The following is a 27,093-nucleotide window of genomic DNA, read 5'->3' as shown; positions in this document are numbered from 1 at the left end:
GTGAGAGAGCAGAAGAGATGGAAGAGAGAGATGTTCCATTCACTGATTCACTCCCCAAATGACCACAACGCCTGGGGCTGGGCCAGGCTGAAGCCAGGAGCCAAGAGCTCCATCTGATTCTCCACATGGGTGCAGGGGCGCAAGCACTTGGGTCATCTTCCGTTGCTTTTCCAGGTGCGTTAGCAGGGAGCTAGCTCGGAAGTGGAGCAGAGGGATTCACGTGGGATGTGGGTGACAGGCGGCGGCTTAATCCCCTGCACCACAGTGTTGGCGGGAAACGCTTGTATCCTTGTAAACTAATGCTATCTCTTTAAGTGCCGATGGATACCTCCAGGTTCCCAGGATGCCCCTGTTGCAGCCAGGACCCGGCGGAGGCTCAGACCCCTTCCGGGTGGACTGTCCGGCAGGGGCACCGCCCACTTCCATAGAAAAAGAGGTGAAAGCCGGAAGGCCCTGTCTTCCTACCTGGGATGCGCTGGCTTCTGGCTCTGCTCTCCGCCACTGACTGTGTGGACGGGCTTCTCCAACTCAGAGGTAGCTTTTTGGATTTTTTTTATTTTTTATTTTTTTGGACAGGCAGAGTGGACAGTGAGAGAGAGAGACAGAGAGAAAGGTCTTCCTTTGCCGTTGGTTCACCCTCCAATGGCTGCTGCAGCCAATGCACCGCGCTGATCCGAAGCCAGGAGCCAGGTACTTCTCCTGGTCTCCCATGGGGTGCAGGGCCCAAGCACCTGGGCCATCCTCCACTGCACTCCCGGGCCACAGCAGAGAGCTGGCCTGGAAGAGGGGCAACCGGGACAGAATCCGGCGCCCTGACCGGGACTAGAACCCGGTGTGCTGGCGCCGCAAGGCGGAGGATTAGCCTAGTGAGCCGCCGCGCCGGCCTTTTTTGGATTTTTTTAATCTCTTGTTTATGGGTAACTCTCTCACGTTGGGTATTTCTCGGTGTGAATGTGCGTTTATTTCCTCACTGCTAAGTAATTTCTGTCTCTTGGTGCACGCCATCAGCCTCCTCTTAGTGCCTCTGCGGGAGACAGGAACCTGGACTGAAAGTTCATGCATTTGCTGCCCACATTAGCTCTGACTTGCTTGCAGGCTCTATTTTTATATTACTGCTTTTGTAGAGTATGTGCATTTGCATACATAGCTTCAAGTTGCTTCTGAAACGAAATGAAAAGAAGGTAATAATTAAAAGTACACGTTACTCAGAAACCTCAAGTCCATGGCCGCCAGCCCCTGGCAGCCACAGATCTACCATGGTGTAAGTGCAGTGGCCTTTTGTGACAGCTGCTTTCCCATAGCATGCTGTTAAGGCTCATCTGTGTGTCAGATTGCGTCAAGCCCTCATTTCTTTTAATGTTGGAATAATATTGCATTGTGCAGATAGGACAACAGTTGGAATAGTCTCCTTACTGATAAATTCCTCTGCCTTATTTTTCAACCCCAGTGCATAATATGCACTAAGGAAAAAAAATTATTTGAAAGGCCTCGGGGCGGGGGGTGGGGGGAATCTCTTCATTCGTTCGGCAAAGACCTGCAGCAGTCAGGCCTGGTTCAGGCTGAAGCAGGAGCCCAGAACACAGTCTGGGCCTCCCATGTGGGGGTCAGGGATACAGGTACCTGAGCTGTCACCTGCTGCCTCCCAGAGTGAGCATTAGCAAGAGGCTAGCATGGGAGCAGAGCGGGGACTCACACACAGGTGCTCCAGTATGGCGTGTGGGCCTCCAAAGCCCACCCCACAGTTACCTTCTTGAACGGTTCTGGTTACAGAATCCTGGCTCGAAAACCCGATTCCCAGTGACTCACCCGCAGAGCGAGGTTTTCTCCTTATCTGTGCATTGTCGTCTGCCTGTCTTTGCACAGACGCCCTGTGAGTACCGATTCCTACACCAGCCGCCTGCCTGCCTGGGTCTCTGCTCTAGCTCAGTGCCCTCCCCCTCCCCAAGTGGTGAACCCACCAGCCCTGCCTTCGGAGCCTTCGCCAAGGCCTGCAGGGGAACAGATGATGCCTCAGCACTTTCTGTATTTGCCTAATTAGAATGCTCACGACTCTGGCAATTATCTACCCTGTAAAGGAGACTCCGACTGGCTTGTGAGCCCTTCCAGGAACACGCATGTTTCTTATTTATCTTCGTTTCTGTGACTCACTCAAAGAACTTGTGCAATCAGCGATTATTTCATTAACGTGCATATCTTCACTTAACCTTTCCTTTGAAACCTTTATGGAGTAATTTAGTGTTCCTGGCACTCAGTTTTTCCACTTGGAAAATGAAGCCAGCTCCTTTGAGACTGGGGCGCACATTTCGTCCCTGGGAAAGAAAGCAGAAGTGAATTGTTTCCCGCTGGGAAGACTACCCCACCTTCCAGAAGATGCCAGGCTGTTACCCCTTGTCTTCTTTTGATCTCACATTGTCCCTGGGTCTAACAGTGGCTGTCCTCATTTGAAAACAATTTGAAATTGAGTCCCAGGTGCTGCGACCCCAGGTTCTTTGGCTTCCTTGCAAACAGCAATTGACAAGAGGCCAACGGGCAACCCAGACAAGGTTTATTGGGGGCTTATGCCTAGCGCAAGGGAGACAGCATGGCGGGAGACAGCATGGCGGGACTGGCTCCACAGTGGGGGCTGAGCAAGTACTTTTATGGCACTGAAAAGACACACAGTTTCTCCTTTGCACCCAGCACTTTGGTCTGCACCTGGCCTGTGGTGCTGGTTCACCACCTTCTACAAGGTTTGCACCAGGCTGGGTGTTCTGTGCATGCATTGTTGGATTTTCTTTGCACACAGCACACTCAGAAATGGTGGTGTTGCGCACTACCACCACCCCAGAAAGATCACAGATGGTCACATTGGGCTGTTCTGGGCACACATGCAGATTGGGGACGCCCCTACTAGGGCAGTCGGGGGACTTTTGCTGTTAGGATTCAGGGACTGCTTGCTCCTCATTGGTCTGGCGCTAGAGGTGGATGCCTGTCAGGTCAGCAGGGACTTGATGCAGTGACTCCTTCTGTCCTGTGGCACCCAGAGGCAGCCCCCATGCCTTGTCTGTGTAGGGTGAGCTGGGAGACAGGCATTTGGGGAATGAATCAGCAGATGGAAGATGTCCATCTCTCTGTATCTCTGTCAAATAAAAATCAATTAATAAAGACTTTAAAAAGAGAACGACAGACTGTACTGCTGCTCCCTTCTGTCCTAAGCCACTTTGCTAAGAAAGAAGGGACCCAGAGGAAGAGCAGAGGCTTTGCACTTGCTGATTTTACTGCTGGCGAGGAAGGGTGGTATTGAGTAAAACATGGTTTTACGTAAGTTGTATTTCCACGAAAGAGGAACTTTCTTTCCTCTTTTTTTTTTTTTTTAATTCCTTCTCTACCAGTGTGTGTGGATAGGTGCATTCTGTGGGTGAATGGCCCTGCAAGATGCCTGAGAGCGTTTTTACCTCTTTATTGTCCTTGCTGCAGGGGGAAGTGCCCCAAACCTGGAGCAGAAAGAGGGCCTCACAACCAGCATTGGGCTTCTTGGCTCCAGAACAAGACAGGGAGCATGGGGGTCACAGTCGGGATGGGCAGCATCACTGCTGGGGCCCTGGGCAAAATCAAAGCACAGAGCCTTTGTTCAAAAAGTCTGGAAAATGTTCAGGCAGTGGGTGCAGAGCAGGAAGCCACAAGGGGCCCTTCTAGGGAGGGGCAGGGGGTCTTCTCTGTGCAAACTGGCTGCCTGTGGAGCTGCCCTTGTCAGAATCAGATACACAGAAATCAACCACTAAAACCAACACATATTCCACTAAGGATTATAGGCAAGAAAAAATTCCCTTGAATGTTTTCTCTGGAAGGTAGCTTATATAATAATTGTACTTTCTTGGTGCCAGGTGTGGTTCTAAGTCTTTGCAAATACTGATGCATGTTTCTCTTCTTGAAGCTTTGGTGAACTATGTATTGTCATTTTACAGATGAGGAGGCTGAGACAGGGGAATCCAAGTACACTGTCCTACATTCTACAGGATTTTGATAGTTGACTGCATCTAACCACTGTAAATATTGCTTCTCTGAAATCAAGATCTATTTACTTTACTATGTAACTCTTCTGTCAATGCATTTTGGAGCGTGACGGCTTTGTCTTTTAATCCCAAAGAGAGAAGGTTTAATTAATTGCAAATATCTGTGAAGGACTCATCCACATTTCAGTTTCCTGCCACTGAACGTGTGTGTGCATGATGGTAGTCTAGTGGTCCCACCATTCCACTTCAGCCCACTTATTCAGTTATGACTCTTAAAAAACACATCTGAGAAACAAGCATGCAAAAATACACCCCTCAATGAGCAGCGTCACTAACTGCTACTACCCTGGCTCCTGTTCAAGTGACAGAAAAGCTGGCAAGACCTTAAACATAGATGGCAACCAGGTAGCTCCTGAGCCTCTCCCCATCCTGCTAAAAGAGAGTAGAGCCTGCCACACGGTCTAAAACGTGTTGATTGAAAGTGGTTAAAATAAACGCATTTTTGGCACATCTGTGATCATTTCAATGGAAATACCATATATTCATCCCCTCTTACTTCTCATGAGCTGTTGGATAAATGTCTTCTCGTACTTTATTGGCTTTTGCGTGTGCCTGAGCTTCCTGCATGGGAGTTAGCATTGTGGATTTTAGCCTCAGGGATAAGACAGCAAGTTTTTGTAGAATCGGCATTGCTCCAAACCAAGTGCTATAAATATATTGAAAATATTAAAAGTCTTGCTGTCTAAAGACACATTAAAATATCTTTTCTGTGTGTGGGGGGGAGAAGTAGCTACTGCAAAGCTGTTTTTTTTTTTTTTTTTTTTTTTTTTTAACACCATAAGGAAGGACAGAACTTTGAGAATTCCACACACGTCTTCCCAGTCGTAACTCTGAGCTGCTTTCTTGCATTATGTTGGGCTTGTGTGGGACAAAGCTGCTACCACAAGAGGACATTTCAAAGCTGCCAGGAGTTTCCTTGTCAGTCCATCCCCTCCGCTGCTGTGCGAGGAGCAAGCTTCCTCTTGCGCCATCTGGTTTCCCAGCAGTCACATCTCTTTGTCCTCTCTTCTCACCCTGATTCCGTCCCTCTTCTCTTGTGAGGCCGTGATCTCTACCAGAGTCTTAACAAAGTTCATGGAAAATATGTCTTAGTATCTGAAGACAGGGAAGGTCAAATGACCACTTCGAGCAATATTTCTTTGTTGATTTCTTCATTTTATGATTGGACACACTAGAAAAAAGGAAAATAATATAAGTGTTAGGAGTGACAAAGATGAACACATCAGTAAATATTGCTTTTGATACTGGTGTCCCTTTGATCCACTGGTCCTGTTTGCCTTAATTCTTCCCTGGAGGCCACAGCCGTGATGACTTGTGCATGTTATGTCAGCTCATGCGTTTACTCTTGCTATGAACATGCATTCTTTATAAATAGCTTGGGTGTGTTTACAAAAATGGTGTTTTGTCTTGCCGAAATCGGATTGTACTGTCTTGGCTTGTGGGCATTGAGAGGAAGATGGATTCCCTTAAATCATGGCCTCTGTTTGGAAACTTGTTCCCTTGAGGACAATTTAATCTCTGGAGGAATCAACGCAGCAAATCTGCAACACAGACAAGAATTCTCAAGAAGGTTCCTTTTTTCCTTAGTGATTTTATGAGATCCTGTTAGAAAATGATCCTGGTGGGGGGTTGTCATTTCCCTAAGATGGCTAAACTTGAGGAAAGTGTGATTTCAGAACATTCTAATGTTAGATTTTTCTGGCAAACTTGATTTCTTCTGCCGCCTTCAAAATCTTCAGGTGGTCAACACAATGAATAAATAAATACTTTCTATGTTTAAATCCCTAGATATGACCTGTTATTTATTCACAGTTTTACTTGTCCAAGTAAATATCTTTGTAAGTGTCATTTTACAAATTTGCAAAATTTACAAAATTACAAAAAATTGTGTATCATTTAAAGTACGGTGTTTGTAAAGACAATTTTCCACATGGGAAAAGGTAATGATTGTACATAGGAATTAATTCTCCAAAAGCATGTGCTTCAGTCTTAAAGAAGGCTCTGCTTGTACTATGACAAATAGCTGAGGTTCTGCATACATTAATTAGAATGTAGTCTCTCTCCATGAAGCAGATTTTCATGAAAGCTGGCGTGTTAATAAATATAGCAATCTAGTGCCACCTTGTGACTGGAATCCTCAACTACATGATGTTAGATTTTAGTTCAAAAAGTTAACACATCCAGTTCCCAGTATTTATGGGTAATTGGAGTGATGGTGTCCACTTGTAGAGTGACCAGCTGTCCTGGTTTTCCTGGGACAGAGGGGCCTACCAGGACAGGAGTTTTCAAACAAGGAAAGACCTGGGCAAATTGGGACCAGGTGGTCACCCTATTCACCAGAAAGAAGCACTGTGGAGATAGTGTAACCGTATGGATTTATCTTTCTTATTTTCATGTTGTAACCTCACAACTGGTCGTCATACACCTGTAACTGTGATAATACATCTTCCTTTCCCCTTTCACATTCTGATTAGTGAGAGCTAATTGTTGATCTTGTGAGTAATCAGAAGTTTTGTTTAGCTCAACAGGCAAATGATGCTTGCTTAAGAATTCCAGGGTCTGACTACAGGGAAATGACATTCTGATTAGTGAGAGCTAATTGTTGATCTTGTGAGTAATCAGAAGTTTTGTTTAGCTCAACAGGCAAATGATGCTTAAGAATTCCAGGGTCTGACTACAGGGAAATGACTGGCACTGTAAGACCTCACCAGGAGCTACAGCTGCCCATCATGAACAGTCTTGCCAAGCCTACCTCAGAAATTGGCTTGACAAATCACCTGACCCCTTAACGTCCCTAACTTCTCCCAATCCCCATTCATCCTTTAAAAATGGTCTGGATAACTAGCAAGATGGGAAAGAGCTGTCGAGTTTGACGATCTTTGCTTTCCCTCCAGCGTTCCTGGCCTCTTGACTATTTCCCTAGTCAACGCTTGTCTCTGAATTGAGTGTCCTGCAGTGAGCAGCCTGCGCCCTGTTTTTCCAGTATCCGTCGTTGGAGATAAGAGGAATAAGATGAAGTGAGCATTCTTATGGCACGTGTCACTAAGGGAGGAGACAGATGACGCATAGGCAATTAGGTGAAATATAAGGCAGTGTGGATTATGCAAAGAGGACGCTATTTTAGAGAAATGCTTGATGGTAATGAGGGAGATGCTATTTAGGCTGATGGGTGAATACCATGTAAGAGCTGGTCCTATAGGAGAATATTCTGCTCAGAGGCAAAAAGTTGGAAAGTGTGGCTAAGTCAAGAACAAGCTTGGTGTGCTTGTGGAACTCAAATTAGTCCATGCGACTTGAGTATAGAGGGCGTGTTACTCTCCTCTGCCTGCCATGACAAGCGACCACACACAGGCTGCCTTAACATAACAGACGTTTACTGTCTCACAGTTCTGAAGGTCTGAAGGCTGAAATGACGCTGTCAGCAAGGCCAGGTGACCCCCCCCCCATCCTTGGTGCTCCGCAGCTTGTAGCCCCCTCACTGTAATCTCTGTTATCCCCTGGTGTTCTCCCTGTGACTGTCTTCGCGTGGCATTTTCCCGCTGTCAGGAGCCCAGGCATTGCATTAGGGCGTGCTCTAGGGACATCATTTTAACCTGATTACATCTGCAAAGACCCTGTTTCCATACAGGTCACATTTACAGAGTTGGGGTGGGGACTCAACATATTTTATTTTGGGGCACAATTCAACGTGCTGCAGTGGATGAAGCCAGAGTGGTGCAAGAAAAGCGCAGAGAGGAGGCAGAACTCACTGAGGAATGATGGCATTTGTGGGGAGTGGAGAGGGCATAGGAGGGTGTTGGTGCCTCTTGGATCACAAGGGCAGTGACAGAGATGAAGAGAGATGGACAGAGATGGGCATGTGGTAGAGAACTGATGGCTTTTCTGAAAGACAGGATGCAAGTATGATTGAAAATAGGAAATCATGGATAAATTCTCCAGTTTTGACTTGAACAATCTGGTGGATTTTTCTATAATTTACTGAGATGAGAAAACCTGGTGGAGGAATAGGTTTAGGGAAGAAAACTGAAAGAAGGCTTAGAGAAGAGTTTGAGAATAAAGGGAGTTTCCTGAGGATACTCTCAGTACCACTGAGCACAAGGGCAGGGCTGGGAGAGTGGAGAGGAGGGGACGTTGGGTCACATTGGTGCATTTAGATTGGGTGACGATGGCTGACTTGTGGGGTGTGGGCTTCTCCGGTTCCTGCGGTGCAGTGTTTGTAAAGCCTGCAGGATTTGTATGAAAATCTCTTAGTGGAAGGTACCTGGTTTATTATAGCTCATTTGGGAGCCACCGGGAAATTGTATCTTGCAGCTTCCAGGGGTGGGCCTCTCTTTTGCTGCCCCTGTTTTCTGGGCTGATTCCAAGGCTGCATGTAAGAATGAGGATCAGTGGCCCCTTCGGGAGTGAGCAAAGATGTAGCCAGACCAAAATGTGCCTTTGCTTTCTCAGTGCATATCCACCACCCAAAGAGCATCAACAGAATGAAATGCTTGGGCCCCTGGAGTTTAGAATCCAGTGTGTGCTATGGTCTAAACAGGATGCTGTCTTTGGGTTAAATTAGCTTTGCTTTATTTTAAGCAAAATGTTTTCCCTGGCTGTTTATTTTAAAACTTACAAAGAGTGAAACTTATTTCTTGTGTCTCATGGGCTTTGACAAATGTATGGAATCATGCATCCACTGACACAACCAAGGTGCTGAACCATTGCATCATCTCCTGAAGTTCTGTCTTCTGTCTCTTTGTATATTTAATCTTATAAAGTAAGTTACACTTTTATTTATGTTTAGGCACCTGATCTCTACAAATTGGGTAGTGACAATATTCATGTCTTATAAAGAGTAACCACTCTCTATAATACCAAGATTGGAAATCCCCTTTACTTTGGGTACTCCACAACTCAGCCCAGCCCCTAGTGTGGCCAAAAAATCATGCTGTATCCAGCAGGATTCGGACTGCTCTCTGATGAGCTCCTTGTCTACCTCTCTAGGACTCTGGGTCTCTTAAATGTTTCCTGCATTTTTCTCTTAAAATGGACATTGGTTCCTTCACCATTTTTACTGTTCTTTAAATGTGCTCAAAACAACCCTTAAAATATGGTGTCCAGAATTAGATGCAGATGTGGACGCTGAACCTGGGCCTTGTGAGCAGGTCTTCTTCCTCCTATGTGCTGTCTAAAGTTGCAGTAGCCTTTTATTTTCTCATTCATATTCACTGCTTGCTGACATGAATATTCCACCCAATTAAACAAATTAAAAATATTTAACACATGACTGCTAAATCATTTAGTCTTTATTCTGTGCAGGTGGCCCTAGGATTTTTGCATCCAAATAAAGAATTTTACAGTTGCCCTTACATTGTTTTCCATGTAAAATTTTGGCCACAGTTGCAGTCTGATAAGGCGGGTGCAGCCCCTACTTCAGGGCTGCCATGCTTATGTCCTCACGTGATTCTCCGTTAAGGGTGGAAGGTGGCCCAGCATTTCTCACTGCTTTGTTAGTCTCACATATTTCTTTACCTCTGACTTTTTTTTTTGGTTCATTGTCTTACATCTCTCTTAAAATGGAAGATATCACAGCTGGAGTTGCCTGCAAATATAAAAGGAAGGAAAACACACCCAGTGGGAACAGTTGGAGCAGTGACTCCATTGATGATTTTCTACTTAGGGGGTTCTCAGGACACTGAACACTGGGTCTTCGCTGGAAAAACAAATTGAGAAGTTAGCATTGAAAAATGCCCACAACTAGGACAAGCACTGTGTTATGATGAATTAGGCAGGTTATGAAAGAGCATGGTCTAACGCAATGGATATTTAGTGAGTTACATTTAAAGAAGGAAGGAGATACTGGGTCCCACTATAAAGATTTCACATCTCTCTCTTTGAAAGTCAAAGTTATAGAAAAAATATATATATATATATATGTATATATATATCTTCCATCTGCTGGTTCACTCACCAGATGGCCACAGCGGCCAGTGCTGGACCAAGCTGAAGCCAGGAGGTTCATCAGGGTCCCACATGGGTGGCAGGGACTCAAACACTTGAGCCATTTTCTGCTGCTTTACCCAGGCCATTAGCATGGAGCTTGATCAGAAGTGGAGCAGCTGGGACACAAACCAGCGCCCATGTTGGGTGCTGGCATCACAGGCCTTACCCACTGTACCACATCTCATTTTTTTTTTTTTTTTTTGACAGGCAGAGTGGACAGTGAGAGAGAGAGACAGAGAGAAAGGTCTTCCTTTGCCGTTGGTTCACCCTCCAATGGCCGCCGCGGTGGCAGGAGCCAGAAGCCAGGTGCTTTTCCTGGTCTCCCATGGGGTGCAGGGCCCAAGCACTTGGGCCATCCTCCACTGCACTCCCGGGCCACAGCAGAGGGCTGGCCTGGAGAGGGGCAACCGGGACAGAATCCAGCGCCCCGACCGGGACTAGAACCCGGTGTGCCGGTGCCGCAAGGCGGAGGATTAGCCTAGTGAGCCGCGGCGCCGGCCTACCACATCTCATTTGTAAAAGGTGCTTCTGAGTAAGAATGTAGAGAACAATTCAGCCCCCCTCCCATTTCATTGGACTTGTTTCTAGGACATTCTGTAGTTCTGTGCCATTTGTTTGATTTTGGGTTATGAACTATTTGACTAGAACATATATACTCACACCAAAGTATTATTTGCTATGATTTTAGAACCATGCATGTCTGTTAAACACCAAAGGAGTTTTACATATTTCCTATGAAATTGTTTGACATGTGTAACACACAAAAGTAAGATATTGAGCACTCATGAATCACTATCCAGATGTTACAAATTAGTCTTGCTATATCTGTCAAGGATTTTGGAAACTCAAAACATTTCACAGGTGGAGATGATATGATGTTCTGGTTGTATTCCTTGAATTTCCTTCAGATTCATCCCCTATGCCCCCCCCCCCCCAAGTGATGACAACATGGTTTTGCCATGATGACTCCTGTAGCTCTCTTTTTTCTTGGCTACTATGTAGTATTTCATTTATGAATATCCCACAATTTATTCTTTTTTATAAAATTTTTATATAATTGATAGGTAAGAGATGAAGAGTGAAAGAGACAGAGAGTTCTCACTTGCTGTTTTACTCCCCAGATGTCCACAATGGCTGAGGCTGGGTCAGGTTGAAGCCAGGAATTGCGAGCTCAATCCAGGTCTCCCACATAGCTGGCAGGAACCCAATTACTTGAGCCATCACCTGCTGCCTCCAAGGGTGTGCATTAGCAGGAAGCTGGAGTCAGGCATCAAATCCAAGCACTTTGATAAGGGACACAGGCATTTTAATGGGTGCCTTAACCACTAGGCTAATCACTCCTACTGAATATCCCCAAATTTAGACATCTTACTGTTGGTAATCATTTAAATGACTTTGAAAATGCTTTGATAGTAATATTGCTGTGAACATTTTATACATGTCTTTTAGATCATATGTGCTCCAGTTTGTACACATGGAAGTGAACTTTTGGGTGATGGAGTATAAAGATCTTCAAGTATATTGGACACAGATCAATTTCTTTCCAAAGTAGCTGTAGCAATTATACTTGCATCATACCAGAATTGATTCCAACAATACATTCCACATCTTTCCATACTCATGGTATTGCTAGACTGAAAGTTTTGCCAATCTTACAGGCATAAAATGGTAGGTTATTCCTTTAAGTCTCTGCTTTAAAATACCAGCTTAGCTGAGATATAATCTACATATCATAAAAATCACCTTTTTAAAAGTGCATACTTAAGTGATTTTATTTTTTTCCGTTTTAAAAAGGATTTATTTTTTTATTTAGTTATTTGAAAGGTAGAGTGTCGGAGGTAGAGAGACGGAAAAAGGCAGATATTCCATCCATTGTTTCACTCCTTAAGTGGGCTGGACCAGGCCACAGTCAGGATCCCAGAATTCTACCTGGGTCTCTCTTATGGGTGGCAGTGGCACAAGAACTTGAGAGCTGTCATCCACTGCCTCCCAGGATGCATAAGCAGGAAACTGGGTCAGAAGTGGAGGAGCCAGGACTCAAACTGGCATTGGGATATGAGATGTGAACATCAGGCAGAGGCTTAGCCTGCTGCACCACAATACCTTACTCTAGTGTGTCTTTTTTTTTTTTTTTTTTTTGACAGGCAGAGTGGACAGTGAGAGAGACAGAGAGAAAGGTCTTCCTTTGCCTTTGGTTCACCCTCCAATGGCCGCTGCGGCCGGCGCACTGCGCGCTGGCACACCGTGCTGATCCGATGGCAGGAGCCAGGTGCTTCTCCTGGTCTCCCATGGGGTGCAGGGCCCAAGCACTTGGGCCATCCTCCACTGCACTCCCTGGCCACAGCAGAGAGCTGGCCTGGAAGAGGGGCAACCGGGACAGAATCCAGCGCCCCAACCAGGACTAGAACCCGGTGTGCCGGTGCCGCAAGGTGGAGGATTAGCCTAGTGAGCTGCGGCGCTGGCTCTAGTGTGTCTTTTTAAATTGAGGAGTTTCAGGGATGATGTGTTTTAATTTATTGATATTTCCTCTTTAATGACGTGTGCTTTTTCTACATTGTGTGAGATTTCCTCTTTTCATAATTCAGAGAAGTTATCCTACATTCGATTTTGAAAATTTAGACTTTAAATCCCCCTAAAGTGGATGTTGGTCTATGATAGGAAATTAAGGATTTAAATCATATTTTTCTATATGGAAACCAATGGACTCCAAGCCATTTATCAAATAGTTCATTCTTTCCCACTGATTTGTAATATTAATCAGTGACATATTGAGGCTCAATATTTGCATTTTAATATGTTTCAACTGCCTTTTTGTCTCTACCATGTCAAAATCACCATATCTTTTTTTTTCAAGGCAGAAAGAAAAGCAAGATGTATTTAAAAGCAAATATTATGTAATTCAGAGACTTTCTGGTGGAGTGGCCAGGAGGGGGGCTCCTAGAGAGGAAAAACCCCAAAATCACCATGTCTTAATCATGAAATTGTGTAGTGATATTCATTAGAGGAAGGACATGCTTTATCTTTTTCATTAAAATATTTGATTTTCTGCAAGTGAAATTTAGCACAGACTTGTCAAATTTTACACAAAGCCTTAGTTAAATCTGGAATGGAATTGTATTGAAGATATGGATCATCCTGGATAGAACTGACATCTTGTTTGTATTAGGATTCCTGAGTATGAGTGGTCTGCATCGTGTGCAGCTTCCCTACTTTTTACCCCCATTTCCCACTTAAGACCAACACAAGGAAGCAGAATGCACTCTTCCATTCAATAGGATTCCTGCTCCTAGTGTTAGTTTTGGTTCATTGAGAATAGTGAAAAGCGTTGGAAAGCCATAACCCTTAAGACAATTTTTTTTTGAGATTACTACCTTTTTCTCTCTAGAAAAAAGAGCAAATTCTTAACATTTTTGTATGGCCAACTAAGAAAAGTGCCCAATGAACATTTGTATACATGCTCCATATGTGTTGATTTAACCAGTTTGTCAAAGTTAACGATTTCTATCTACATTAAATGCATGCAAATAGAAAATATCATTGAGCCCAGACTTTGCTAATATTTTATTGTTCCTGAAGGAAAAATGGGCAAAAGGAGATAGAATTATTCCTGTTTTATATGAAATTTTAGTAAAGATGTCCTATAACTTTTAATACTTCTGAAATCACAATTCTTTCTTTCTTACTGTGACTTGTACAGGTAGTCTGAGTCTGAACAGATAAAAAAATAAAATTTAAGAGCACCATTTTTCATTTTTATCAGAGTAAATTTAACTCTCAGAACAGCTTTTTATTTTTAAAGTCAAAATATAGGCATACTTCCTTTTTAAAAAAAATTAGGGAGCACATTTACTGTTTCCTCAGGAACACCCACATGGTGTATAAAGATATTCCTATTAATGCATTTAGTGCAGTATGGAATTTTCTTCTGCAATGATTTTACTAAGGGCAAACAAGGGTCCTTCTTTTTCTGAATGTGGTCACACACACACACAGTTGGAGATGGCCTGTTTCATGAGGGGTATCTTGCATTCAGGCATAGAAAATCTACATTTTGTAAAAATTATTTTCTGGATTTGCACTCTGCTTTTATTGTGATGACTTGCTTTGGCTTCTGTGTTTGGGAGGCCATAGTGGGTCACTGAGTAAGGACGTCAAACCACGTTCCTTTTAGTATCCAGAACAGTGAGAAACCTTTTTATAGCAGATGTTCCTTTCACGTGTATATGTGCAAAAAGCCAATGGACTAATGTTTTCTTTTTTTCTCCTGGTAGTAGTTGTTCTAACCCTCAAAGCAAGAAGAAAGACTGCAATTTTCTGCGGCTGTTGGCCTTTCATTCTCCTGCTCTTTCTTTTTCTCACTGTCAACCCTTCCTTCCTCATTTGGTGAAAATTTGTAGCAGGCAGTAGAAAGATGAAACAGGCAGCTATATTTATTTAATATCATGGTTGAGAGTTGTCATGACATTATGCAAATAAGTAGGTTCTTGATCAATGGCGGACTAATATTGGCATTAAACATTTTAAAAATAAATTGTCTACTCAACTCTAGCCTTTATACATATACAGTTATTTTGCATTACTTACAGCGCTGACTTCTATTCTTGGAAGAATTTTTCCATTTACTAGGGCTGTTTGACCTGCTCAGTTTTTTTCTGTCTCAGGAAACAATTTCTAAGTAAGCAGAATTCAGAACTCCTTGAACTTAGCCAAAAGAGAGAATAAGTGAAAACAAACAAACAAAAAACCCCTAGCTAAGTGTGGAAGGGGCAGGCATTCCATGGGTGCTTAAGGCACTGCTTGGGACACTCATAGTCCACAAGAGTGCCTAGGTTCAGGTCACAGCTCTGTTCCTGATTCCATCTTCCTACTAATGTATACCCTGGGGTGCAGTGGTGATGGCTCAAGTACTCCGGTTCCTGCCATCCACTTGGGAGATTTGGATTGAGTTCTGGACTTCTTGTTTTCACCTAGCCCAGCCTGGCTGTAGTAGAGATTTGGGGGAGTAAATGATTGGATGAGAGATCTCTTGGTCTGTGTCTCTGTTTCCCTGCCTTTCAAATAGAAACAAACATGAATAACTTTTAAGAAAGAAAGAGTGGGAGAGCTGGATTCATGCAACACAACTGATAAGGAATAGTTTAAATACAGTACCATGTGCTCATCCCAGTTGTGTGCCCCAGTAATGCCACCACCAGTGAGACCCAGACAGTTCTGTGATGGTTAATACTGTCTGTCAATCTGATGTACCACAAGGTGCCCGGGTGAAGTATTTCTGAGAGTGTGTATGAGAGTGTTTCTGGATGGGATTCACATCTGAATGCCCGGGTGAACTCAGTGAAGTGAGTCACCTTCCCCAGGCGGGTGGCCTCACTCAGTGTGCTGAGGCTCTGAGTAGGACAAACGCAAAGGGAGGGGGAGTTCTCCCCTTCCTTCTTCCTTCTTGCCTGGTTGAGCGGGGATGTTGGTTTTCTGCCTCTAAACTGAAATTTCCACTGTCGGCTTCCCCAGTTGTCAGACCTTTGGACTCCGGCTTCTCTGTGGGGTCTCTAGTTTGCAGGGGCAGATTGTGACTTCTCATAACAAATCTCCACCTCCATGTCTCTCTCCTAGTAGTTCTGTTTCCTTGGAGATCTTGAACACAGTTTCTATTGCAAGAAAAAAATGCGTTTTTGCCCCATTCTGGAACCCTTCCCCCCCAGCTGTAGCCCCCGGCAACAACTGATCTGTTTTTGCTTACTGTCTTGAACACGTGGAGTATATTTAGAGTAGTTGTTACAATATCCTGTCTGCTTTTCCATCATCTCTGTCATTCTGGGTTTGTTTATGGTTCTGATTTTCTGGCCTTTTTTGTATGTCTCATAAATTTTAATTTAGGGCTGGACATTGTGTGTTTTGTTTTGTTGAGAGTTAGGTTAAACAGTGTTGAATTTCTGGCTGGTATTTAGATTACTTAAAGTGTTTTTTTTTTTTTTTTTTTTTGAGGCTTTTAAGTTATTTTATGGTATCTCTAGGGTGGTAATTATGCTGAGGCTATTTTACTCCCGCTTTTCAGTCTGGCCTTCCTGAGGTTTCTACTGAGTGCCAAAAAGAACCCCTGTACCCCCAACTCCAACTGGATGAAGTCAAATAATTCCTGATACTGTGCGCTGTGAAAATTGTTCATCTTACAGCTCCCTATGTTTTATCCCTTTGTAGTTTTGTTGTCTGACCTTGTTGGAGTTGAGCCAAGGATTAAAGTTGCTCTGTTCTGTGGTTTGAATAGCACTGAATTGGTGGGCTAGAGTTACCAATTAGTGTATATTGCTAGTGCATTAATCTATTAAGCAAAAATTTGGCCATGTGCTATGTGTGAAGTGCTAGGTTTCTTTCTTTTCAAAAAAATTCACCAAATATATCATATGTCATATACAACAACCACAGCTTTTCCTGAGGGAGGAGGTGCCCACTGATGTTCTCCAATCTGGGGCCAGACTCTTGTCATCTTTAATTACAGGAGGAGAAGTGCAGAAAGAACTGGCGGGTCATTCAAAGTATATTAAGAAGTACTTGGTTTCAGGCCGGTGCCGCGGCTTATTAGGCTAATCCTCTGCCTTGCGGTGCCGGCAGACTGGGTTCTAGTCCCGGTCGGGGTGCCGGATTCTGTCCCGGTTGCCTCTCTTCCAGGCCAGCTCTCTGCTGTGGCCAGGGAGTGCAGTGGAGGATGGCCCAAGTGCTTGGGCCCTGCACCCCATGGGAGACCAGGAGAAGCACCTGGCTCCTGCCATTGGATCAGCGCAATGCGCTGGCTGCAGTGCGCAGGCCGCAGCGGCCATTGGAGGGTGAACCAACGGCAAAGGAAGACCTTTCTCTCTGTCTCTCTCTCTCACTGCCCACTCTGCCTGTCAAAAAAAAAAGGAAGTACTTGGTTTCAGTTCTCCTATGAGGATTTCTGTGACTCTCTTCCACCCCCTTCCTTTGGATGAGATTATTCATCCTGCACAGAGCTGAAAGGAACGCAGCTGGATTATAGCACTCTCAGATCCCAGCACTGTTACAGCCCAGGAGCATAGGACAGTGACTGTTAAGGACTCTCAAGTTGTGTCACTCAAAATACAGGCTCCTCCTCCTATAAATAGATTCCAGAAATATTATCTTAAAATCATCACATTTCAGCATTTGGTTTTGGAACAAACTACATGACACTGTTTATGAGACCATAAAGTCAGTCAGTAGTTTCAGCTTTTTGTAAGTGGCAGAATTCTTGCATCGCTTGAAATGCAATCTGAGAGCCGCCTCTGCAGTCACTGCTACACCTGGTGAGGAACTGAGAAAGGCTCTCGAGTCACATTGTCAGCTCAGAATCCCCTCTCCACCACTTCCTGGCTGGGCAAGTTGTGTATATTTCTCGCCTCTGTATGCTCTTGTTTTTAAATATTTATTTACTTGAGAGGCAGAGAAACACACACACACACACACACACACACACACACACACGGCGGGGGAGGGAAAGGGAGAGGGAGAGGGATTGTTGTGAGGGCAGATGATACAACCTACATAATGCAGTTCGTGTGATTCTGGCACATGAAAGCCATCAGTGTGTGCTGTCTATTAAGATGATCTGGAAACCATCACATCTTAATTATTGTAACGTTATATGGAATCACTGTAAGTGGGTTCCTCAGGCAATTACTAGCTTTAAGTATAAATGTGATTTTAGCATCTACATGTGCTTGACTTTGTAAATTTTGAGTCCAGGCCAAGAGGGGTGTCAGGCTGAGCAAATAGGGTCCATTTGAGGCAGACTCAGTAATGCACTGCCTTTGTGGAACTCTTGGTGTTAGAACAAAATAAATCACTCAACAAGCTAATTGTGGGGAGCAACTGGGAGCAACTCGGACTAGACTAAGTTACTGGAATTAAGACTTATTCTATGCATCTGCTTTCCCACAATATGGCGCTGAGAAGGGAGAAACAGCTTCTACACAGCTGCCTCCAGTTTGACCAATAAACTGTAGGACCTGCTCCTGATTGGAGGAGAGCAGCGTACTCGCGTGTGGGTAGCAGAGTTGGGATTGGTGGAAGAGGACTATAAAGGAGGAGGGAGACGGCATGCACCAGGAACACCTGAGGGAACATCTATCTGAAGGAACACCTGAGCAGCCCCCGAGAGAGCCGGCCGGCGGTGTGCCGCTCCCCCGCGGAAGTGGGGAAAGTGGCAGGGGGAACCGCCCTTCCACGGAGGTGGAAGGGTCGGTAGCCAACCCGGGAAGAACTAGGAGCAAACCCGGGAAGGGCCGAGCAGACAAAAGAACAGCGCACTCCTGTGTCGTTCCTCCACGAAGAGGGGGAGCGACACTAATTGTTGCTGATTTCTACAGAGTCCACTTAGCTAAACTCAGGTGACCCTTCCCAGCATTCCCTCACCTGCAGAGTTCGTTGCAGTTGCATGGGCCACAGAGACATTTCTGCACAAGGCTGCAAGAGAGAAGTGGGGAGCAGTGGGTTACTTTTGCTTGCAGAAGCAGGGGGTAGGGCAGGTTTGCTGATCTGCCGGCTGCCGTGGTTGGCATAGGCAGCAGCAGGACCCACAGCTGCTCCTACGGGAGGGTGTTGTGTAGTTTGGGACAGAGACCACCCATCAGCTTCCCGGCAGCCTCCTTCTGCACTGCAGTTGGGGCGATTACTGACGTGGGTTTCAGCCTGCCCACATTTGTCTCTCTCGTCCTTACAGGTTCCACTTCTTGTTGTTCTTTTCCACTCACATCCAATAGCTTTCCCTCCTGGATGACACTCATCCCCAGCCCCACCCCCCAATAAAAAGGAAAAAACAAAAACCCTTCTGTAAACTGTTTTAGTCAACCCTACAGTTCTGATAGATCTCATGTTGTAGTAAAACACTGATGGAACACATCCCTCCCTCTGGTCTGCTCCTCTGAGTGAGCATTCACTGCCACACCACACGTGGTAGTATTCTGGCCTCCAGCCATTTCTAAGGAGTCTTGAAGAAAGTGTTGTGAGGCCTGGCGCTGTGGTAAAACTGCTGTGTGCAGTGCCGGTATCCCATATGAGTGCCGGCATCCCATGAGTGCTGGTACCCCATATGAGTGTCCGTGTCCCATATGAGTGCTGGTATCCCATATGATTGCCGGAACCCCATATGAGTGCTGGTACCCCATATGAGTGCCGGTGTCCCATATGAGTGCCGGGTTGAGCCCCATGGCTTCACTTCCAATCCAGCTCCCACTAATGCATCTGGGAAAGCAGCAGAAGGTAGTTTAAGGGGTTGGGCCCTTGAACTTATGTGGAAGACCCTGAAGAAGCTCCTGGCCTTGACCTGGCCCAGTCTTGGTCTTGACTCTTGTGACCATTTGGGGAGTAAATCTGTGGATGGAAGATTCTCTCTCTCTCTTTCTCTCCTTCCCTCTACCCCTCCCTCTTTCTTGTGAACTCATTCAAGAAAATAAATAGATCTTAAAAGAAGCACTGTGTTTTTCTATCAAATATTACTAAAAATTAAAAAATGTGTTCATAAACCAAATAAATTGTTTAGGCTCACTAAATAATACCTAGAGCAATTTTGGGTCCTTGGGTGAAGATCAATAAGCAAACCTTTTGTATTTTTCTTTGTTCTTTTTTTGTTATTATTATTTTTACTTTCTTTATTAAAAAGGTTATTTTAAAGGCTGAGGGACAGATAGACACAATACATACACACAACTACTGGCTCATTCCCCAAATGCCTGCAACACCTGGTGCTGTGATAGGTTGGAGCCAGGAACTCAGAGTTTCCCATATGGGTGGTAGGGACCCAAGTATTCGAGCCGTCACCTACTGCCTCCGGCTTGTGCATTAGCAAGAAGGTGGAACTGGGAGCAGAGCTGAGACTGAACTCAGGCACTCCAATATGGAATGTGGGTATCCCACCCAACAGCTTAACCATTGCACCAGACACGTGACCCCTCCCATTAAATTTCTACCTCCTCTACCTTTCCCCAGGTGAATATTTTAATTTGATAAGCTTTTCATTGAGTGAGAGTGTCTACTATATCAATACTGTACACATGCCAATGTACTAGGTATTGTGTTGGGAATTACATGCACAGCAGGGAACAAAAGAGAAAAGCATTTAGCCTAGTGCCTATGATGCCAGTTCGGATGCAGCAGTTACCACTGAAAATAAGATGCAACTGAGTTTGATTTCCTGCTGTGGCTCCTGACTCCAGCTTTGTGCTAATGCTGACCCTGGGAGACAGTCATAATGGCTCAAGTCATTGGGTTCTTGCCACCCATGTCGGAGACCTGGATTGAGTTCCTACCACTGGATTCAGTCTCTCCAGCCATCGTGTGCATTTGCGGAATAAGCCACTGGGTAGGAGCTCTCTCCCTTTCTCTCTCTGTTACACAGATAAATACAAAAAGATAGTCTAATGTTGGTCCTCTTGGAGACAGGCATAAAACAAACATGGGGATAGGTAATTACAACTTCCCTCAGCTAGATTACAGACAAACACAAACATATCCAAGATATGTTCTTGATACCTTATTTCCAAGGTGATAATATTAGGAGATAAGGCCTTTGGGAAGTGATTGTCATGAAGCCAGAGTCCTCAGGAATGGGATTAGTGTCCCCTTACCCCTTCCACTCTTTGGCGACATGATGAGAAGGCACTGTCTATGAACCAGCAAGACAGCCCTTGCCAGACACTGAATATAATCCTGGACTTCCCCAGCCCTTAGAGCTGTGGGAAATAAATTTCTGTTGTTTATAAGCCACCCAGTCTGTAGTGTTCTGTTACGGCTGCCTGAACAGACTAAGACGCCTGTGATCTCAGTGTGTGGGAAAGGAGCATTCATAACAATGGCTACCAGGAAAGGCATCTGCCCACCAAAACCATTCGCGGGGTGGCATCCCACAAGGCTGCAGCTTATGCAGGCAGAAAGAGCCAGGGACGCCACACTCTTCAGTTCATTTGGTCCTGGGAGCTTGTAGTCAAGGTAAATCCTAGGAAAGACACTGCTTATTTTTCTTTGATAATTCAGAGAATGTTTCCAGAGTTTCCCCTCATTACTAACCAGGAGATCATGTTTACTAATAGGTGAGCATTTGGCTATCAAATATTTCTCACAGCGCAAATTTTTTCTTAACTTTTAATGAATATAAATTTCCAAAGTACAGCTTATGGATTACAATGGCTCCCCCCCATAACTTCCCTCCCACCCGCAACCCTCCCCTTTCCCTCTCCCTCCCCCCTTCCATTCACATCAAGATTCATTTTCAATTCTCTTTATATACAGAAGATCAGTTTAGCATACATTAGGTAAAGATTTCAACAGTTTGCACCCACATAGAAACACAAAGTGAAAAATACTGTTTGAGTACTAGCTATAGCATTAAATCACAATGTACAGCACATTAAGGACAGAGATCCTACATGAGGAGTAAGTGCACAGTGACTCCTGTTGTTGACTTAACAAATTGACACTCTTGTTTATGGCATCAGTAATCACCCTAGGCTCTTGTCATGAGTTGCCAAGGCTATGGAAGCCTTTTGAGTTCACCGACTCTGATCATATTTAGAAAAGGTCGTAGTCAAAGTGGAAGTTCTCTCCTCCCTTCAGAGAAAGGTACCTCCTTCTTTGATGACCTGTTCTTTCCACTGGATCTCACTTGTGGAGATATTTCATTTAGGAATTTTTTCTTTTTTTTTCCCCAGAGTGTCTTGGCTTTATATGCCTGTAATACTCTCATGGGCTTATCAGCCAGATCCACGTGCCTTAAGGGCTGATTCTGAGGCCAGAGTCACAGCGCAAATTTATAGGTCTTGATTTCTGTCATTCTAGATAGGCAGCTTTTAAAGGATATATTGTTTTATTTTAGTTATTTATTTGAAAAGCAGAGAGACATATAGAGAGGCATACAGGGATCTCCTATCTGCTGGTTCGTTCCCTTCATTCCGGAAGCTGTGACAACAGCAGGAGCTAGGCCAGTCTGAAGCCACAGGAACCAAGAATTTAATCTGAGTCTTCCACATGGGTGGCAGGGACCCAAGTACGTGAGTCATTGTCTGTGCTTCCCAGAGTGTACATTGCAGGAAGCTGGAACTGGGAGCAGAGCTGGGACTTGAATCCAGGTGCTCTGATACGGGGTGCTCTCTATGCTAGATGCCAGCTTTAGCTTAGTGGGAGATAAAGTAGGTCTTCAGGTTCAACCTGTTAGATGCCTTTGGGCACCATCAGGGGATCCATACACAGTGCCCTGTGGTGAGTGATCATAGATTCACTTCAGTCCTGGTGCTGTTCATGTCCCTATTTTGTCCAAGTCTTGCAAGTTGTATTTCTGTGTGCTGTTAAATTTAGAAAGCAGTACATTTTCTTAAAAAATATGAGGCCTTTCAAATAGAACAAATCAGCACATTACACATACAATTATTTTTACATTTAAAAATATTTTCCAGTCATTTTTCATAAGTACATATAAGAAATACACGTTTCTAAGTAAGTACCAGGTTTGGGAAAACTGAGTAGAATCAATATATCTAAATAATAATAAAAAAGATTTCAAAACAAAAGCGAAGAACCAAATCAGCTAATTACAATGTACAATGTAGAAATTGCCAGATTATCAACATTTTCTATTTTTTTTTACATGTTTGAAAAATGTTTTGGGCTTAGTGACTATCTTTGGAAATGATGTTTTGAGCATTTAAAAAAGGTATTATTTTATTTATGAGCACACTTCTTAACTACACACAAGATATATTTACATTTTGGGAAATGTTAAAATCATCAAAATAAGAAATGTAAATGAAATTGTAATTTATATAGTAACTGAAGACCTGTAGGGACAAGTTATCGTTGCTGTTCAGTAGATGGCGCTAGGCACCATGTTATCAATCACCTGCATTTTAAAACTTTTTTAAAAAGCCTACTGAATTTGAGTAATCACTTTGTAACAATGATCAGATGTGATCTATATTATGTCATGATGTTAAAGGATCTTATTTCAACTAGATATTTTAAGCCTTCTTGGCATCCTTGACAGGCATTCAAAAAATCAAAGTTCTAAAATCTTTGGATTTTGATATTACCAGTTGCGTCCCTGGAAATATCAAAGGTTATGTCGCTTGTCTTGTAGAGACACCAACTAATAAGGCTACTTGGATTGTATTAAAGGTACTGTCAAGATGTGAAGTGGTGCTCAATTTTAAGTTATAATGTAAAATGCTACTGATACAAATGTCCAAAAGTTAAAAAGTCTAATGACCTTGTATTGTTATCACACATGATGGTTATTTCAATGAGAAAGGCCTGTAGGCCTAAAAGGTTTAAATGTTTTATAAAATCCTACAGGTGCCTTCAAAATACTTTGTGGAATAAGCAAGTGCCTTTTCTTGTTGGTTAATGAGTTTATGATTTTAAACATGGCTATATGAAGCCTTTGTCATCCATGGTTTTGTATTCTCCAAAACCTAAAAATCAGATTTACTGTTCATGAAGTTAAAATATTATTGGTTCTGTGTTTAAATGTGTCCTTTTAGGTTCCAAAGGACTTCTTCCCCTGACCTCTATTGTATCCAGTACTTTGGGATAGTTCTTTAAGCAGGTAAAGCCAATAATGCACTGTATGTTCCAACTTTGATTAATTCAAGTTACTGATAGCAGGAAGCAATTCTAATCGATTGATGGTAATAAAAAAACAGCTAAAGATTTTAAGAAATTATTACTGTAGCTGCTTTATTATTCTATCTTGTATGGTATATTACATGTGTGCACCTATTGTGTGTCTACATGGAAAAATTTATTAAGAGCTGTGTTTTAATTGTCTTACAGATAAAATATTGCTCATACATTTAAACTGCTAAGTTAATCAAATATAACTTTGGTTTGTGCGACCTAAATCTCTGTACCACATGTTTTAAATTTGTTGACATGCTTGCATTTGGGTTTGCTGGTCAAACAAATTACACTTGTATTAGATATTTAAGCAATTTTTCCAAATACATGCACTCTTGCTTTGAGATTTATAGAAGGCATTGGACCATCTGGGCCAGGCTTTAACAAGTGAACTCCTAATTTCTTCAGGTTAACATTTCAGCATGAAAAATGCTAGATTATCAACATTTCCAAGTTTTTTTTTTTTATATATTTGGAGAATGTTTTGGCTGTGCCACTATCTTTGGAAACTTACATTTTGAGCATCTTAAGAAATGTATCACTTCTTTAGAATGTGAGCTTAATTCTTAGCTCTGTATACCAAGGATATGTCTGCATTTTGGGGGAAAGGTAAAATAATCAAAATGATACATCATTTTGCCCTTAAATGCGATCATTTGACTCTTTTTTTTTTTCTTTTTTGACAGGCAGAGTGGACAGTGAGAGAGAGAGACAGAGGGAAAGGTCTTCTTTGCCGTTGGTTCACCCTCCAATGGCCGCCGCGCTGCGGCCGGCACACCGCGCTGATCCGAAGGCAGGAGCCAGGTGCTTCTCCTGGTCTCCCATGGGGTGCAGGGCCCAAGTACTTGGGCCATCCTCCACTGCACTCCCTGGCCACAGCAGAGCGCTGGCCTGGAAGAGGGGCAACCGGGACAGAATCCGGTGCCCTGACTGGGACTAGAACCTGGTGTGCTGGCGCTGCAAGGCAGAGGATTAGCCTATTGAGCCGCGGCGCCGGCCTTCATTTGACTCTTTTATATCTTGTAGAATATTTGTTTTATAAGTAGTTGTGATATTGGAAATGACCCCCTAAAATATATATGAAAATATGGCCCCTTAAAGTTCCCCAGAATTCCCATCTAGGGTACTACATATGTTACCTGAATTTGGGGTACCAGACTATATCACCATATGCTTATTAATAAATCCTCAATATTAATAAACACAAGAGGGTTCTTGCCTAATATTTAGAGAATTCTAAATACTGGCATAAATGAACGAGGCAGCATCATACATTTTAAGCTTTTATTTAGTGAGAAAGATGCATAGGAGAGTGAGGGCCTTATCTAAGAGAGAGGGGGTAAATCTGGGTTCATACTGAGTACCAGGAACCAGCCACATGGAGCCTAGAGTGGGTGGCCTGAAGGCCACACACCCTGGGGGCACAGGGCTACAGCCAGCCCCCTCCTGGCTAGAGGCCAGGGAAAAGAAGAGAGAGCGAGCCAAACACACTGTGTTCCGGGCTTTAAATCCACTCTCAAAGGGGAGTGGTCAATTAACCTGATTGGCTGGTGGGCACCCAGGTATGGCCAGGTAGGGGCATGAGGTCACACAGGGGCGTGGCGAAGGCATGGTCTTCAGCTCACAAACCTAATCGACTTTAACTTGTGTGCCTGCCTACTTCAGTTGGTCTATATATACTTAGATCATTGCACTGCTCAGAATTCTAAAAGACAGAGACAGGCAAGTCATTGTCAGCTTGTTTCTTAGTGTGTTTTCTCATTTTCATCACAGAAGTATTCACTTTGGTACAAAATGCAACTTTCCAGAAAATGGAAATCTTATTTTGGTACTGGAAAGGGGAAAAGGAAGAGGAGGAGGGGTAGAAGGGTGGGTATGATGGGAAGAATAAATATACTACTAAAGTTGTACATATATAATTTGTATTCCTAAAAATAAATTAATTAGTTAATTTTTAAAAGATAAAAATAGCCAAATAGATAAACTTCAAAAAATCAATTTCACTCAAAAATTCCTTAGGTATTTTCCTAATTTGACAGTATGCTTCACATTTAATATCTTTCTTTGATAAGATATTTTGCTTTAAAATATTACTCATCATTTTATTTTTTGCTGCTTGATTTTAAATTAAATATTCCCACAGAGAGGCTGTAATTCATGGTTGCCAGCTGTTCACTGTCTAGATAAGGATTTTTTTTTTAGCTTTTATATTATTAGCGTAGCATGGATATAGGTATCAGGGTGGATGTTAGCCTGAAACCCCTGTCTGATCATACCAGAGAGTACCTGCTGAATATCACCTTCTCATTGAACAAATGACCTTCTGATGACCAGTCTGTGCCCCAGTTAGTTTGATTGCTGAAGGATGTGCTGTGTGGTTGAGTGCAAAGGCTCTGATCACCTCTGGGATGTGTCCTCCTTGACTGTAAATGAATGAGTAGACTTCCAATCCGTGGGTAGCCTAAAGTTTAGTAGCTGACCTAGAAGGCTGAGAGTCAGGCTCAGAGCCAGTAGGTTCTTCTGGAGAACCCAATCACCCTGCCCTGTAATACTCATTCAGTATCTCTCACATCAGCACCGTCACCTGCAGCCTTCAGTGAGGCCATCTAAACATTGCAGGATGAGAAGCTCTCAACATGGGCCACAGAAAGAAGCCATAGGTTCTTGCATAGGACCCACTTCAAAATGAAGCTCATGGTTGCTAGTGTGGTTACTGATAGCTGAACTCCACAATTTAATTCCGTGAATTCACATCCTGGATTCTCCGTGGACTGGACATATGAGTCTGTTTTCTCTGGTGAAATGGAAATAATCAGCATTCCTAATAGGAGAGATCATGAAAATTCACAGATGATGTGTATTATGAAAAAAATGTATATGGTTTTTAATATTTTACTCCAAAATAAGCTTATATTTTAACTCCATTTCTCTATGGAATTTTTGAATTCCCCTTGGGCATAGGAGTTTAGGAGGAATAAAGGAGATGACTTAGCTTAGAACCTGGCGTGCTGTCATTGCTTCAGCGAAAGTTCTTACCGTAATTACTGTTTAGGGTTAATTACTTGCTTAGGGTTTTGATGCTTGTTAAGTGCTCATTATTCCTTTGGGTGGCTATTTTCTGAGAAGATTTCATACTCCCCAGTATGGAGAATTCCTCTCCTATTTCTAGTCCTAATACCACGCCTCTTTCTTCACACCTGAAATATAGATTGTTGAGTGTACTCTTCCCCAGTCTCCCATCACCTGTGGATTTATTGGCTGTGTCCCTTCATTAAAACAGTTTCTCAGAGCTGGACCCCCAGATAAGCATCCTCACTGTCCTCTGGGAACTTGTTAAAAATGCAAATTCTGGGTTCTTATTGGAGACGTGCTCATTCAGATTCTCTGGGCAGGGTCCAGTGGG

At 43.5% G+C, this 27,093-nt stretch overlaps 1 long non-coding RNA gene across 1 annotated transcript; it reads left to right on the top strand.

Annotated features, from left to right (window-relative positions):
* LOC149123691 (uncharacterized) lies at positions 1 to 24,739 on the top strand. The gene is made up of 3 exons (XR_016215105.1): positions 1 to 534; positions 23,555 to 23,619; positions 24,377 to 24,739. It is a non-coding gene; the product is annotated as an uncharacterized LOC149123691 (long non-coding RNA).
* The last annotated feature ends 2,354 nt before the right edge of the window (positions 24,740 to 27,093 follow it).

Source organism: Oryctolagus cuniculus, chromosome 10 (genome assembly GCF_051225735.1).
Source record: "Oryctolagus cuniculus isolate XC-2025 breed Fujian yellow rabbit chromosome 10, ASM5122573v1, whole genome shotgun sequence".
Lineage (NCBI taxonomy): Eukaryota > Metazoa > Chordata > Mammalia > Lagomorpha > Leporidae > Oryctolagus > Oryctolagus cuniculus.
Note: the sequence above shows the minus strand (reverse complement) of the source record. Positions and strands in the feature narration are given on the sequence as shown.